Below are 15460 nucleotides of genomic sequence, written 5' to 3' on the forward strand. Positions count from 1 at the left end.
AAAGAAAATGACAAAAACATCTCATAATGTTTTAAGGAAGCATAGGATTTGTGTTGGGCCACATTCAAAGCCTTCCTGGGTCACATGTAGCCCGCGGGCTGAGGGTTGCACAAGCTTGGCCTAGGGTTTCTTGGTGAGATGAAAGTTGTGATGGGGCTTTGAAGCCCAAAGCATCATTTTTTGGAGGGTAATCAATTAGCATTTTCTGCGTGATTGTTTGGACATTACAAGAAAAGGGCCTCTGAGAAAGCCCTGGCTCCTGGGACAACAGCGCAGGTCACGCCTTCAACCTCCAGCCCAACGCACGAGGAGAAAACAATCGTGCTTTCTGTGGCCAACGTGACACCTTTATCATGGCCCGTGCGTCATAGAGGGACTCGGGCCCTATCTGGCTCCTTCTTAGACTGTGCGTTTGCAGCTGGGCGCGGTGGCTCACACCTGTAATCCCAGCACTTTGGGAGGCCAAGGTGGGCGGATCACCTGAGGTCAGGAGTTCAAGATCAGCCTGGCCAACATGGCGAAACCCTGTCTCTACTAAAAATATTAAAAATTAGCTGGGCGTGGTGATGGGCACCTGTAATCCCAGCTACTTAGGAGGCTGAGGCAGGAGAATTGTTTGAATCCGGGAGGCAGAGGTTGCAGTGAACCGAGATCACGCCATTGCACTCCAGCCTGGGCGATAGAGTGAGACTCTGTCAAAAAAAAAAAAAAAGAATGTGCAGGTGCGAGTGAAGCTGGCTCCCTGGCTCCTTCCCCAAGGAGCACTGATGCATTTCTAATACCAAGATGAAAACCAGTGCCAGGCCATGGAGAGAAATGACTTCTCAAATGCTGGTGCCTTGCAGATGTTGTGGCCTGAATCTATTTTTTTTTAAGAGATGGGGTCTGGCTCTGTCACCCAGGCTGGGGCTCAGTGGCATGACCTTGGCTCACTGCAGCCTCGATCTCTTGGGCTCAGGCAATAATCCTCCCACCTCAGCCTCCCGACTAGCTCAGACTACAGGTGCATGTCCCCGTGCTGGCAATTTTTTAAATTTTTTGTAGAGACAGGGTCTCACTATGTTGCTCAGGCTGGTCTTGAACTCCCAGCCTCAAGTGATTCTCCCACCTTGGCCTCCCAAGTCATTAGGATTATAGTTGTGAGCCATGGCACCCAGCCATGGTCTGAATCCATAACTCACTGTCCTAGTTTTGACCCCAGGAAGCATCAGATTTGCCACGTTAGAGTTTCTGTGGCCATCTGGTTTAATGGGCTGATGAGGATGCTTCATAGAAGTTCTTAAATTCCCATGATGAGACGTTAGCAATTGAAGCCCTCAAAGAGTTGTCCCCAACAAGCATTAGACAACCCAGTGTCTCACCAAAACATTTCCCCCAGACTTAGTTAATTACAGAAGGTGGCTGGATATAGTGGCTCATGCCTGTAATCCTTCGGGAGGTCGAGGTGCGAGGATCCCCTGTTCGAGATCAGACTGGGCAACAAAGCAAGACCCCATCTCTACAATAAATTAAATAATAACAACAACAACAATAATAATTAACCTGGGCTGCAGTGAGCCTTGAAGTGGGAGAATTACTTGAGGCTGGGATGTTGAGGCTGCAGTAGGCCATGATCATGCCACTGCACTCCAGGCTGGGTGACAGCATGACACCCTGCCTCAAAAAATAAATAAATAATCTGTACATAATCTGTACATTGTATCACTGCACTTACTCCAGCCTGAGCGACAGAGCAAGACCCTATCTCCAAAAACAAGCAAACAAAAGGAATCACTGAAAGTTTTTTGTTAGAATCTTTATGACCTACTTTTTTGTATACCAAGAAAGGATTCAAGTCTGGCCGGGTACAGTGGCTCACGCCTGTAATCCCACCACTTTGGGAGGCAAAGATGGGAGGACTGCTTGAGTCAAGGGGTTCAAGATCAGCCTGGGCAACAGAGCGAGACCTGTCTCTACAGAAAAGTAAAAAAGTTAGCCAGGCGTGGTGGCACTTGCCTGTAGTCACAGCTACTTAAGAGGCTGAGGCAGGAGGATCGTTTGAGCCCAGGAGCTCTTGAGGCTGCAATGAGCCGTGATTATTCTACTGTAGTCCAGCCTGAGTGACAGAGCAAGACTGTGTCTCAAAGGAAAAAAAAAAGAAAAAATATATATTTTGCTTACACAAAATATGTACGTATTTATTTTTTCTTGAGATGGAGTCTTGCTCTGTCACCCAAGCTGGAGTGCAATGGCATGATCTTGGCTCACTGCAACCTCCACCTCCTGGCTTCAAGCAATTCTCCTGCCTCAGCCTCCCGAGTAGCTCAGATTACAGGTGTGTGCCACCACACCCGGCTAATTTTTTGTATTTTTAGTAGAAATGGGGTTTCACTATGTTGGCCAGGCTGGTCTCGAACTCCTTACCTTATGATCTGCCCACCTCGGCCTCCTAAAGTGCTGGTATTACAGGCGTGAGCCATGGCACCTGGCCATATGTACAGATTTTGACAAAATCTATACAGATTTTATTTTTTTGGAGACAGGGTATTACTTGGTCACCCGGGCTGTTGAGTGGCACAATCATGGCTCATTGCAGCCTTGACCTGCCAGCCTCAAGTAATTTCCCCTACCTCAGTCTCCCGAGTATCTGAAACTACAGGCATCTATCATCACACTCTGCTAATTTTTTTTTTTTTTTTTGGTAGAAACGGAGTTTTGCCATGACGCCCAGGTTGGTCTCGAACTCCTGGGCTCAAGCGATCCTCCCATCTTTGGCCTCTGAAAGTGCTGGGATTATGGGTGTGACATATATATATATATATATATATATATATATATATATATATATATTACGTTTTTGTAGAGATGGGGTCTTGCTATGTTGGCCAGGATGGTTTTGAACTCAAGTGATCCTCCCACCTTGGCCTCCCAAAGTGCTGAGAGTACAGGCATGAGCTACTGTGCCCAGCCTACGTACAGAATTTTTAAAAAATGTATTGTTTATTATTATTTTTTGTTTGTACAGAATTTGTATGATAAAAATGACAAAATGCCAGTGCAAGAAATCCAAGGACAAGATCAATGTAGAGACAGACCATGTCCAGGACTTAGGGACGTCAATACAGCAAAGACGTCGGTCCTCCCAAAGCGATCTACAGGTTTGATGCAATTCCTGGCAAACTCTCAGCAAGGTGTTTTTGTAGGCACAGGCAAGCTTATTGTAAAATTAATATGGAAAGGCAAAAGAACTAGAATGGCTAACACAATTAGGAAAAGAAGAATAAAGTGAGTGGGCTCACTCGACCTGACGTTACGGCTTACTGCATAGCTGCAGTAATTTGGGTGGTGTGGTGGTATTCGTGAAGGGATAAACATATAGATCGGTGGACTGGAATAGAGAACCCACAAATAGATCCACACAAATCTGCCCACTAGATTTTTTTTTTTTTTTTGAGATGGAGTCTTGCTCTGTCCCCTAGGCTGGAGTACGGTGGTGCAATCTCAGCTCACTGCAACCTCCTCCTCCCGGGTTCAAGCAATCGTCCCACCTCAGCCTCCCAAGTAGCTGGGATTATACAAGCGTGTGCCACCACACGTGGCTAGTGTTTGTATTTTTAGTAGAGACGGGGTTTCACCATGTTGGCCAGGCTGGTCTCGAACTCCTGACCTCAGTGATCTGCTTGACTCAGCCTCCCAAAGTGCTGGGATTACAGGTGTGAGCCACCACGTCCAGCCTTGCCCACCAGATTTTTGACTAAAGGTGTAAAAACAGTTCAATGGAGGAAATACAGCTTTTTCAACAAATGGAGCTAGAGCAATGGGATATCCACGGGCCAAGAAAAAAACAAAACAAACTAACAAAAAAAACTCTGGACACCCTTTATACAAAAATTAACTCAAAGTGAATCAGAGTCATATGCAAAATGTCAACCTGCAAACTTTTAGAAAAAAAAAGTAGCAGAAAATCTTTGCGGTCACAAGCTAGGCAGAGTTCTTAGACTTGACACCAAAAGCATGACCCATTTAAAAAAAAAAGATTAACTGGACATCATCAAAATTTAAAACTTTTGGCCAGGTGTGCTGTGGCTCACGTCTGCATATGTAGCGGGTTGGGAGGCCCAGGAAGGAGAACTGCTTGAGACCAGGACTTTGAGAGCAGCCAGAACAACATAGTGAGACCCTGTCTCTACAAAACAAAGAAACAAACAAAAATCAACAAAAAACGTTTGCTCTGCTGAGGACCCCATTAAGAGGATGAAAGAATCCTGCAAACTACATACCCTATGAAAGACTAGGATTTTGAATATATAAATAACTCTCGAAATTCAATAGTAAACTAATAATCTAATGAGAAAATCTCTGCTAGAGATGGACAGACATTTCCCAAAGAGGATATACAGATGAAAAGTATTCACACGAAAATATATTTTAAGGGCTGTGTGCGCTGGCTCATGCTTATAATCCCAGGCAGGAGGATCCCTTGATCCTAGGAATTCAAGACCAGCCTGGGAAATATGGCGAGACCCTGTCTCTGTTTAAAAAAAAAAAAAAAAAAAAAGGCTGGGCGCAGTGGCTCATGCCTGTAATCCCAGCACTTTAGGAGGCCAATGCAGGCAGATTACTTGAAGACAGGAGTTCGAGACCAGCCTGGGCAACATGGTGAAACCCCGTCTCTACTAAAAATACAAAAATTAGCTGGGAGTGGTGGTGGGCGCCTGTAATCTCAACTACTTGGGAGGCTGAGGCAGGAGAATTGCTTGAACCCGGGAGGCGGAGGTTACAGTGAGCCAAAATTGCACCATTGCACTGTAGTCTGGCAACAGAGGGAGGCTCCCTCTCAAAAAAAGAAAAGAAAAAAGAAAGGGCTGGGTGTAGTAGCTCATACCCGTAATCTCAGCACTTTGGGAGGCCAAGGTGGGTGGATCACCTGAGGTCATAAGTTTGAGATCAGCCTGGACAACATCGTGAAACCCCATCTCTCCTAAAAATACAAAAATTAGCCAAGCGTTGTGGCAGGGACCTGTAATCCCAGCTATTCGAGAGTCTGACGCAGGAGAATCTCTTGAACCTAGGAGGCAAAAGTTGCAGCGAGCCGAGATCACGCCACTGCACTCCAGCCTGGGTGACACAGCGAGACTCAATCTGAAAAAAAAAAAATAAAGAAAAGAGAAAGAAAGAAAAGAAAACTAGCTGGGCATGGTGTTGTGTGCCTGTGGTCTCAGCTACTCTGGAGGCTGAAGTGGGAGGATCACAAAAAACAAAACCCTGTACATGAACTTTCATAGCAGCTTTATTTGTAATAGCCACACACAGAAACAGCCCAAATGCCTTTTCAACATTAGGGATGAATGTTTATCTCTGTGATATGTCCATACTGTGGAATAATGCTCAGCAATAGAAAGCAGGAAGCCCTTGATACATGCAACGATTTGGATGGATTTCCACGGGATTATGCTGAGTGAAAAAGCCAATCTGAAAAAGTTGGCTCCTGTATGTTTTTTTTAATATAATAATCCTGAAATAAGAAAATAGAGATTAGGTGTTTTGAGGGATTAGGGTGGCAGGGAAGGTAGGTGTCTGTTCTGTTTATAAAGGGGTAGCAAAGGGAGCTTTGTGGGAATGGAAGCCTTCTCTATCTTGACTGTGGTGGTGGTTACACGTGAAATAAATGAATGGAATTAAGCTCACACAAATAAGTGCACGTAAAACTGGTGAAATCTGAATACACTCTGGATTGCACCGAGGTCAATATCGTGGTTTTGACATGGTACTATAGTTATGCCGATGTTACCATTTGGGAAATCGAGTGAAGAGTGCATAGGTCCTCCCTTATAATTTTTTCTACCACTGCATGTGAATCTATAATTATTATTATTTTTTCATTCCAAATCTATAATTACTTTAAAACAAAAAGTGAAAAATCAAAATAAATCATTAAAGGAATGAATTATAACCTATTGAATAAAATAGAAAACTGTGAGTCCAAACTGCCATAAATAAATCAATGAATAAAGGGAAAGTTTGATGAGGAATGGGATACTGACCTAGCCTCAAAGTACCTCCCCACTCCGTACTGAAATAGGAAAATAATAACTTTAAAGTAGCCAAACATGGCAGATACCATCTTAATGAAGGAATCAAAGTGAATACCATCAGTATGAGAATCATGTGCCACCTCATAGGCTGAAATGAGAAGGACACGGCATGGCCTCTGTGATCTTCCTATCCAAGATGCAGAACCGGAACCTAACCACAAGGGAACGTCAGACACGCCCAAACTGAGGGACATTCTACAAAATAACAGGCTTCTAATCTTCACAAGTATCAAGGTCACGAAAGTCAAGAATTTCTCTTTTTTTTGAAACAGAGTCTTACTCTGTTGCTCAGGCTGTAGTGCAGTGGTGCAATCTCGGCTCACTGCAGTATCCGTCTCCTGGGATCAAGCGATTCTTCTGCCTCACTCTCCCGAGTAGCTGGGATTACAGGCATGTGCCACCACAACCGGCTAATTTTTGTATTTTTAGTAGAGATGAGGTTTCACCATGTTTCCCAGGCTGGTCTACAACCCCTGACCTCAGGTGCTCCACCTGCTTTGGCCTCCCAAAGTGCTGGGATTACAGGTATTAGCCATCACGCCTGGCATTCTTCTTCTTCTTCTTCTTTTTTTTTTTTTGAGTGAAGTTCTCCCTCGGTTGCCCAGGCTGGAGTGTGGCACAATCACAACTCACTGCAGCCTTGACCTCCCGGGTTCAGAGGATCCTCCCACCTCAGCCGCCTGAGTAGCTGTGACTGCAGGCTCAAGCCAACACGTTCAGCTAGTTTTTGTATTTTTTGTAGAGTCAGAGTCTCCCTATGTTGCCCAAGCTGGTCTGGAACTCCTGGGCTCAAGCAATCAGCTTGAGCCTGCCCACCTCAGCTTCCTAAAGTGCTAAAATGACAGGTATGAGCCACTGTGCCCAACTAGAAGACATTTTTGAGACAAGTGGTAAAACTTGAATAGGGTTTGAGGATTAGATGGCAGCAACATATTCCATCATTTCCTGTAGCTGGGGCTACAGGCGTGGGCCACCACACCAGGCACTTTTTTTTATTATTATTAAAAAGGAAAGGTTGAAATTAGCCGAGCGTGATCGAGTGCCCCTGTAATCCCAGCTACTCAGGAGGCTGAGGCAGGAGAATTGCTTGAACCCAGGAGGCAGAGGTTGCAGTGAGCTGAGATCATGCTACTGCACTCCAACTTGGGCGACAGAGCAGGACTCTGTCTCAGAAAAATAAATAAGAAACTTTGGTATGTGTACACATACACACAGTGTTTTTTTATATGCACTGCTGCATTCTGGTGTCAACATTTTACTTAAGTTTTTCTTTCTTTTTTGAGACAGAGTCTTGCTCTGTCGCCCAGCCTGGAGTACAGTGGGGCAATCTCGGCTACCTGCAACCTCCACCTCCTGGGTTCAAGCGATTATTGTGCCTCAGCCTCTCGAGTATCTGGGTCAACAGGTGCCCACCACCACACCTGGTTAGTTTTTGTATTTTTAGTAGAGACAGGGTTTCACCATGTTGGCAAAGCTAGTCTCGATCTCCTGGCCTCAGGTGATCCACCTGCCTTGGCCTCCCAAAGTGCTGGGATTACAGGCGTGAGCCATGGAGCCTGGCCTACTTAAGGTTTTGTACGGAGACTAACACAATAAACATTCATATGTATACCATCTAGATTTAACGATTATTAAAATGTCATCAGGCAAAATTTTCCAGACTGGGCATTGGGATCATGTGAGGCCCAGCAAGGAAAAGTAACGTGCTGAAGGGCATACAGCCTGCCAGTGTGACAGCTTTGCTTTGAACCCTGGGAGTCTGGCTCCCGAATGTTAATTACTACATGAAACTGCCTCTGTACAAATGTAAGGAAATGTTTATATGATTTAATTTTATCTCAGTCGTGTGTCTATATATGAGTTACAGTCTTTTCTGTACTTTTTCCTGTAAGATTTTATTTATTTATGTATTTTTTGAGATGGAGTTTCACTCGTCGCCCAGGCTGGAGTGCAATGGGCGATCTCAGCTCACTGCAACCTCTGCCTCCCTGGTTCAAGTGATTCTCCTCCCTTAGCCTCCCGAGTAGCTAGGATTACAGGTGCCCGCCACCATGCCTGGCTAATTTTGTGTATTTTTAGTAGAGACAGGGTTTCACCATGTTGGCCAAGCTGGTCTCTGAGTCCCGACCTCAGGTGATTCGCTGCCTGGGACTCCCAAAGTGCTGAGATCACACCACGCCCAGCCCCCAACTATTTGAAAGTGTGTTGCAGATAGCAATCCCCTTCAATTCTAAATTCTTCTGCATGCATCTCCTAAAAGTAAGTACATTCTCTTACATTATCATGTTACCTTTATACACCTAAGACAATTAGCAATAATTCCCTAATATTGCTTAATATCCAGTCCATATTTAATTTTCCCCAGTTGTCCCATACATCTTTTTTTTTTTTTAAGATAGGGTTTCACCATGATGGCCAGGCTGGTCTTGAACTCCCGACCTCAGGTGATCCACCCACTTCGGCCTCCCAAAGTGCTAGGATTACAGGCGTGAGCCACCGCGCCCGGCCTGTCCCATACATCTTTTATAACTTTATTAAAACACAAGACTCAGCCCAGGCTCATTTATTCCATACGCGTGAACCCCTTTAGTCTCTTAAACTAAAACAGTGTGTTCATTTTAAAGATGCCAATCCCCAGCATTTTAAGATGCCTGAGGCCTGGCGTGGTGGCTCCTGCCTGTAATCTCAGCACTTTGGGAAGCCGAGTTGGGCGAATCACGAGTTCAGGAATTTGAGACCAGCCTAGCCAACATGGTGAAACCCTGTCTTCACTAAAAATGCAAATAATTACCCTGGCATAGTGGTGGGCACCTGTAATCCCAGCTACTCGGGAAGCTGAGGCAAGAGAATCACTTGAACCTGGGAGGCAGAGGTAGCAGTAAGCTGAGATTGCTCCACTGCACTCCAGCCCAGGCAACAGAATGAGACTCCATCTCAAAAAAAAAAAAAAAAAAAAAAAAAAGACGCCTGTAACCCCAGCACTTTGGGAGGCCAAGGCAGAAGAATCACTTGAGTTCAGCAGTTTGAGATCAGCCTGGACAGCATAGTGAGACCCGCCCCCCAGTCTCTACAAATAAAAATAAAAAATAAGAAAATTAGGCAGATGTGGTAGCAGTGTTTTGTTTTGTTTTTGAGACAGGGTCTCACTCTGTCACCCAAGATTGCAGCAATGCAATCTCAGCTCACTGTAGCCTTGGCCTCCCAGGCTCTGGTGATCCTCCCATCTTAGTCTCCTGAGTAGCTGGGACTACAGGGGTTCGCCACCATGCATGGCTAATTTTTGGTATTTTTTTTTTTTTTGTAGAGACGGAGTCTCACTATGCTGTTCACAATGTTATCCAACTCATCTTTTAACTTTTTCCTTGAAGAAGACAAAAATTCCACCATCAGGCACAGTGACTCACGCCTGTAATCCAAGCACTTTGGGAGGCCAAGGCTGGCGGATCACTTGAGGCCAGGAGTTCAAGACCAGCCTGGGCAGCATAGCAAGAATGCCTCTCTATTCTAATACTGTTACTTTTTTTTAAATGCCACCAATTCAAGTATATAGACAGCTTTATTACTATTGCTCAAAGGAAAAGCCTATCTTGGTCTAGCAGAATTCCACAGGACATTTTTTTATCTGGTAAAGTGGGAAAATCTGGTAGCACATTAATCTAATCATCACTAAAATGATTCCACTCATACCACGCTTGGATTAATAACTTTTCAAATAATTTGAAAACAAAAAAAAACATTTAACACTAAAATTGAAAATAATTCCAACTTTGTTTCACATAAAGAAAGTGGGTCCCAATCCTGTTGTGTTGCCTGTATCCACGCTGCAACCTTTTGCTAATCAACAAAGCCATCCTTTCCGTCTCACAAACTGTTCCCTGACGTGTCACAATCTTTGCTGCACACATTAGGGCTTTGTGGGTGATGATAAAAAGGGGGTGTTTTGTTTTCTTTTATCATTAGGACCTTTAAAAGAGTAGCAAGTTATTCTGCTGGACTTCCCAAAAATGTAACTGGGAAGAACAAGATAGCCCATAAAAAGCTAAAAATTACTTTCAAGGACTCGGGAACGGAACGTGTGGTACATGCGCCACGTTATCTGTTAAAATAGCCAACTGTGCTGAAATCCCCTTGTGGGGAAAGGTAGAGATTTTTGCAAATGCAACACAAAATGTTACTTCTCTGGATAAGACCACAGTACCAAGGACACAGAAAAATAGGTCGGAAGCAGAGGAAAGATGGGGGCATATGACCTAGAAGCAAAGCTTCCTACGGATCCTCGCTCTGAGCGTGCCTAGGAATAAGAAGCTGAGTTTCATCAACAGCAGCAGCAAACGCAGAGTGAGAAAAGCAGAAAGAAAGTTCTAGTCGCCACAGAAGTTAGTTGCTTTGACCGTGGGCATGTTACCAGAATTTCAGAAGTGACAGAAAAAGCATGCAGACAGATGGCAGGTGTTTGCTGGGCCCTAAGGAAGAGTCTTGACTATGTTATCATTGCTTTTGAACATGTCAGCGACCATAGCTCTCAGTCTGTGAGGAAAAGCCCTGCTGGCCTTTGAGACTGGTGTGAGGGACTGTCCTGCTCTGGGAAACGCAGGAGGGCTTTGAAGAAGAATTTATGAGGTTTTAAGAAAGCGTGGGAACTTGTGTTGGGCCGCATTCAAAGCTGTCCTGGGCCGAATGCGCCCTGTGGGCCAAGGGTTGTACAAGCTTGGCCTAGGGTTTCTTGGTGAGATGAAAGCTGTGATACAGCATTGCAGTCCAAAGGATCATTTTTTCACAATCGTTTTGGTAAGTAACCAATTAGCATTTTCTGCGTGGTTGTTCAGGCATCACAAGAAAAGGGCCTCTGAGAAAGCCCTGGCTCCTGAGACAACAGCGCAGGTCACGCCTTCAACCTCCAGCCCCTGCAACGCACAAGGACAAAACAATCGTGCTTTCTGTGGCCAACATGACACCTTTGTCACGGCCCATGCGTCACAGAGGGACTCGGGCCCTGTCTGGCTCCTTCTTATAGTGTGCATTTTCACAGCTCTCGGTGCAGGTGTGGGTAAAGCTGGCTCCTTCCCCAGAGAGCATTGATGCATTTCTAATACCAGGATGAAAACCAGTGCCAGGCCACGGAGAGTAGCGACTTCTCAAATGCTGGTGCCTTGCAGATGTTGTGGCCTGAATCTATTTTTTTTTTAAGAGATGGGGTCTGGCTCTGTCACCCAGGCTGGGGCTCAGTGGCATGACCTTGGCTCACTGCAGCCTCGATCTCTTGGGCTCAGGCAATAATCCTCCCACCTCAGCCTCCCGACTAGCTCAGACTACAGGTGCATGCCACCATGCCTGGGTAATTTCTAAATTTTTTGTAGAGACAGGGTCTCACTATGTTGCTCAGGCTGGTCTTGAACTCCCAGCCTCAAGTGATTCTCCCACCTTGGCCTCCCAAGTCATTAGGATTATAGTTGTGAGCCATGGCACCCAGCCATGGTCTGAATCCATAACTCACTGTCCTAGTTGTGGCCCCAGGAAGTCTTAGATTTGCCACATTAGCGTTTCTATGGCCATCTGGTTTAATGGGCTGATTAAGATGCTTCACAGAAGTTCTTAAATTCCCATGATGAGACGTTGGCAATTGAGGCCCTCAAAGAGTTGTCCCCAACAAGGATAAGACAACCCAGTGTCTCACCAAAAAAGTTTCCTCCAGACTCATTTAAATACAGAAGCTGAGCTAGGCGTGGTGGCTCACATCTATAATCCCAGCACTTTGGGAGGCCAAGGCAGATGGATCATCTGTTGTTGGGAGTTTGAGAGCAGCCTGGCCAACATGGTGAAACCCTGTCTCTATTAAAAATACAAAAAGTGGTCGGGTGCAGTGGCTCATGCCTGTAATCCCAGCACTCTGGGAAGCCGAGGTGGGCAGATCACCTAAGGTCAGGAGTTCAAGACCAGCCTGGCCAACATGGTGAAACCCTGTCTCTACTAAAAATACAAAAATTAGCCTGGCATAGTGGCAGGTTCCTGTAGTCCCAAGTACTTGGGAGGCTGAGGCAGGAGAATCTCTTGAACCTGGGAGGCAGAGGTTGCAGTGAGCCGAGATTGTGCCACTGTACTCCAGCCTGGGCGACAGAGCAAGATTCCATCTCAAAAAAAAAAAAAATACCAAACAAACAAGCAAAAAACAAAATTAGCCTGTCGTGGTGGCAAGGTGCCTGTAGTCCCAGCTACTTGGGAGGCTGAGGCAACGGAATCGCTTGAACCTAGGAAGTGGACGTCGTAGTGAGCCAAGATTGCACTACTGCACTCCAGCCTGGGCAACAAAGAGATACTCTGTCTCAAAAAAGAAAAAAGAAAAAGATGAAAAAAACAGAAGCTGGCTGGGCACAGTGGCTCACCTCCGTAACCCTAGCACTTTGGGAGGTGGAGGTGCAGGATTGTTTGAGCCCAGCGGTTCAAGAGTAGCCTGGGCAAAGTAGTGAGACTACGTCTCTACAAAAAATTTAAAAATTGGCCAGGCAAGGTGGTGCATGCTTGTAGTCGCAGCTACTCAAGAGGTTGAGGTGGGAGGATTCTTTAAGCCTGGGAGATGAAGGCTGCACTGAGCTGTGATTGTGCGCCTGTCCTCCAGCCCGCATGACAGAGCCAGACCCTGTCTCTAAAACAAAAGAACAGAAGCCCCAGTCTGATGGCAGTGCTTAAAGGACAGGGTCAACGCAGACAGGCATTTCTGCATCACCATGGAAAGCTCGTGAGAGGAAGTAGATACTGAAGTCATCTTTTTCTGAAGTAATCACTTGTTTGTTCCAGAAAAGGTTAAAATGAGTCATCTCTCTCCTCGTGTGTCCTCCCCCAACCTCCTCCATAGCTCTTCTAAGATTCCGGAGCAGAAATAATAATGGAGTTATCATGGTCACAAATAACCAATGGTCACAGAATCATGATCATCAACATAAGATCATTTATATTTTAAAATGTGATTCACCAAAATGAGTGAAATATCCATACACAGGGTCAACAGAGGTTGCCATAGAGACAGTCAGTCATATTGTGCCCAGTTTTATTGTCTGTCATGGCTTGGAAGTTCATTCACTGTAATTCTTGTCTTCCCAGAATACTGAAACCCACACGCGCACACACAGGCTAGACACGGTCGAATGAGTGGCACGTTCCTATAAAATTTAGGTTATGCTGTTATTTCATTTGTGTTCTTGGAACCATGAAAACTCAGAGCTGCAGGAGCTCTCTGTTCAGAGGATCATTCAACGTATGACTTTCACAGTTGTAGAGAATGAGATCAAGGCCAGAAATGGAGGTTAGGAGGAGGGATCTGACCCTAACCTGAGTACGCTCCTTTTCTCGAGAGCAAGATGGTATGGAAGAGACACCGGGGAAATGCGACCTTCAGATCAAGGAAGGACTCGGTGACACTTGAGAATAATGTCTATAACACACAAAGCCCTTTTCTCAGGACATTACGGAGCTCTGGGATGTTAATTTTTCCTTTATCTCTATGTAATTCACTCATCTAAGTGCTTTAAGAGTATAAATATCAGCTTTGTGCAGTGGCATTATCGTAGCCAATGAGGTTTATCCGAGGCGCGATTATTGCTAATTGAAAACTTTTCCCAATACCCCAACATGATGACTTGAAATATAGTCGGCATTGGCAATTTTTGACAGTCTCTATGGAGACTGAATTAAAAAAAAAAAGAGTGTAAATATCAGTACAGTTGCAGTGGCTCGCACTGTAATCCCAGCACTTTGGGAGGCCGAGGTGGGTGGATCACAAGGTCAAGGGATAGAGACCATCCTGGCTAACACAGTGAAACCCCACCTCTACCAAAAATACAAAAATTAGCTGGGCATGATGGCACATGCCTGTAATCCCAGCTACTCGGGAGGCTGAGGCAGGAAAATCGCTTGAACCCAGGAGGCAGAAGTTGCACTGAGCCGAGATCAAGCCTCCACACTCCAGCTTAGGCAACAGGGCAAGACTCTGTCTCGGAAAAAAAAAAAAAGACTGAAAATATCACTTTTTGAAGTTATACTTTCAGTGAAAGTGTTAAGTGACTGCTGTGGTTTTTAAAATTGTGTTTCCAGGCTGCGCACCGTAGCTCACACCTGTAATCCTAGCACTTTGGGAGGCTGAGGCAGGTGGATTGCCTGAGCTCAGGAGTTTGAGACCAGCCTGGGCAACACAGTGAAACCCTGTCTCTACTAAAATACAAAAAAATTATCTGGGTGTGGCAGCATGCTCCTATAATCCCAGCTACTTGGGAGGCTGAGGCAGGAGAATCACTTGAACCCGGGAGGCAGAGGTTGCAGTGAGCCGAGATCTCACCACTGCACTCCAGCCTAGGTGACAAGAGCAAAACTCTGTCTCAAAAAAAAAAAAAAAAAAGCAATTAAAGGTGCCTCTTCTTCCCTCAAAAAGCTCTCTGGAGCAAGGTACAGTGGCTCACACCTGTAATCCCAGCACTTTGGGAGGCTGAGGCAGGAGGATTGCTTGAGCCCAGAGTTTGAGACCAGCTTGGGCAACAGAGGGAGATCTTGTCTCTACGGAAATTAAAAATTAGCCAGATGTGGTAGTGCATACTTGTAGTCCTAGGTACTCAGGAGGCTGAGGTAGGACGATTGCTTGAGCCTGGCAGGTCAAGCCTGCAATTGTGATTGTGCCTGGGTAAAAGAGTGAGAGATCCTGTCTCAAAAAAAAAGCTCCCTGGAGAGCACAGCAGCTGTGGAATCAGTGCACTCTCTCCTTGCATGCTCAGATATAGTCAACGACAAGTAACTCATGGACTAAATACATTTCCTTGTTATTTAATTCAGTAAATCCCATCAAAGTAGCCTCCTTGCTGGGGTCTGATGCTACTGAGCAGTTCACTGGCCTATCATCTCCAAGTTTCTGTTGCAGTTTTTTTTTTTTTTTTTTTTTTTTTTGGTGCGACAGAGTCTCACTCTGTCGCCCAGGCTGGAGTGTAGTGGCACGATCTCGGTTCACTGCAACCTCCACCTCCCAGGTTTAAGTGATTCTCCTGCCTCAGCTTCCCGAGTAGCTGGGATTACAGGCACCCGCCACCATATTCAGCTAATTTTTTTATTTTTAGTAGAGATGGGGTTTCACCATGTTGGCCAGGCTGGTCTCGAACTCCTAACTTCAAGTAATCCACCCACCTGGGCCTCCCAAAGTGCTGGGATTACAGGTGTGACCCACCGCGCCCAGACTCTGCTGCAGCTTTCTGCTGTTTTAACATCAGAAGAGATGTAAGCTTTGGAATATGATTATTACAAACTCTTCATTCTTCAAATACACAAATAATCTTCTTTAGCTTCTTTTCTTGTCAATAAAGTGATCCACCTGAACGCTGGCTATTTCTACAACAGCACAATCTGAGGCTTTT

General features: G+C 45.3%; 1 non-coding gene across 1 annotated transcript; it reads left to right on the forward strand.

Moving 5' to 3' along the window:
* The first annotated feature begins 13610 nt into the window (after positions 1-13610).
* LOC135270030 (U4 spliceosomal RNA) lies at positions 13611-13751 on the forward strand. Its single transcript, XR_010338249.1, has one exon. It is a non-coding gene; the product is annotated as a U4 spliceosomal RNA (small nuclear RNA).
* Positions 13752-15460: the final 1709 nt, after the last annotated feature.

This window comes from Aotus nancymaae, unplaced genomic scaffold (assembly GCF_030222135.1).
Source record: "Aotus nancymaae isolate 86718 unplaced genomic scaffold, 86718_ANA_hifiasm-v0.15.2.pri h1tg000058l, whole genome shotgun sequence".
Classification (NCBI taxonomy): Eukaryota; Metazoa; Chordata; class Mammalia; order Primates; family Aotidae; genus Aotus; species Aotus nancymaae.